At 42.0% G+C, this 1,840-nt stretch overlaps 1 long non-coding RNA gene across 1 annotated transcript; it reads right to left on the minus strand.

The window, feature by feature from the left end:
• Window positions 1-667: 667 nt before the first annotated feature.
• On the minus strand, window positions 668-1,533 carry LOC116801619. Its single transcript, XR_004362128.1, has 2 exons — window positions 1,061-1,533; window positions 668-1,003 (listed from the first exon to the last, which is right to left on the minus strand). It is a non-coding gene; the product is annotated as an uncharacterized LOC116801619 (long non-coding RNA).
• Between the last annotated feature and the right edge of the window lie 307 nt (window positions 1,534-1,840).

A 1,840-nucleotide genomic window follows, 5' to 3' on the forward strand; every position in this document is an offset into this window, starting at 1 on the left:
TTGAGAGAGAGCCGCAAGAAAATTCGGATAGATTTTTTTTTATTTCTTTTTCTTTTTATATTTCAAATGGCTGCTCTCGCCACTCCATTTTTTTTTTTACTTGTCTATTTGCAGTGTGTATACAAAATTTAGCAAAATTTAATCGGTTCACTACCGAATATTTCCAATAAAAATAAATTTTATCAATGAGACTCACTCAACTTTTCACTCCTCGGCGAAAGATCAATCTCCCGGCGCAGATGAGCTGAAACGAAAAGTTGGATTTTTTTTCCCACAAACACTAAAAGGAGGCATTATTTCGGATTACACAACTGCGATTAAACTTTTATAAAACACTACTCGAAAATTTTTAAATAAGCACTTTCCGAAAAGGAAGTCTTCTAAAAAAAAATTTAATTAGCTTAGGTTAGATCACTTACTATATAGAAATTTTAATCGCTAATAAGAATTCAATTTAAATCCAAGAAAAATTATTAAACAGTATGACCGAGTTTCCTACTCGAGTACATATTCTTATAGCTTAACGTTAAACTTAAACTACATAGAAAAAAAATTTTTAATTTCTTAAACTCTATGTTCAAAATGGCGATCCGGTTGGATTAATACTTTCTAGAAAAGGTTAGGTCTGCCCTTCAGCATTTTCCGTATAATTAGAAATTTTGATCGATTTAACATTGATTTAATTTAATTTTGGGCATTCTGGACAGTCAATCAAGCAATAAAAATTTTCCATTCACTCTAACCTCACTTTAATGTCTACTTAGGCTGCATTTTGATTAGTTTAAATATCTCTCCTGGTGGCCCCGGCTTAGGGCGGTCGCTGTCCTGCTGCTGCGGCTGGTCCTTCGCTCCGGCTTGCTGGAAAGGCGATCCACTCCTCGGCCTGGCGCAGTTGCCGTCTCTCCTTCTGCCCGCCGGTGGCGGCTTCGTAAAATCGTGGGACCCGGGCAGTGATGCGAACGTATTAGATGTCCAGCGAAAACCCTCCGGTCTTCAATTTCGGCTGTGATTATATTCCCGTATCAAACTACCGTCCACCAATATTCCGAAATTTACTAACCTGCAATTTGTCCCAGTCGAAGCTAGGATTTGGCGGCAAGGCGGCCGTGGGATGGCCGTGACGAACGCCGATCTCTTCGGCTGAATATCGCCGGGAAACACACGCCGGAATTATTTCGCGCACCACTATAGGCGAAGGAACGCCGTATTTTCGCTATTTCGCGCGACAAAAGATTCCGTATAACCGCAAGTTCAAATTTTTCCGATGCACTTTCGCCACTCGACGCGTTGACTGTTCAGATCGAAAAGAAGGCAAACCGGAAACATTAGTCGAGGCGTAGCCCATCGGCGGAAACCACGATCAGCTGAACAACACTTTTTCTCCGATAACCGAATTATACCAAATTTATCGGGTGCAGCTAACAAGGGTTGCATCCAGTCTGGTATATTCCAGCTACTTCTTGCTACATCTAGTAAGACCTCACTTTAGTGTGTCACAGCTGACCGCCCTATCGATTATTCATCGACATTTTTCTCGCCCACTGCTTCAGTTGCCTCTACAACCCCCAGCGATATTGCTGACGTCATCGCCAAACAAAACCCCAAAAAAAAGCTCCAGGGCATGATACTATCTGCAACTCCATCCTAAAGGCACTACCGAGATGTGCGATCCTCTACAATACGTTTTTATTCAACGCTATTCAACGCTTCCCTCCACAGTGGAAGCTCGGTATTATCTCCATGATTCACAAACCTGGAAAGCCTGAAAAGAACCCTGGGTCCTACCGACCAATCAGTCTCCTCCCTTCGATTTCGAAGGTGTTTGAGAGACTGATTGCTG

Source organism: Drosophila sechellia, chromosome 3R (genome assembly GCF_004382195.2).
Source record: "Drosophila sechellia strain sech25 chromosome 3R, ASM438219v1, whole genome shotgun sequence".
Taxonomy (NCBI): domain Eukaryota; kingdom Metazoa; phylum Arthropoda; class Insecta; order Diptera; family Drosophilidae; genus Drosophila; species Drosophila sechellia.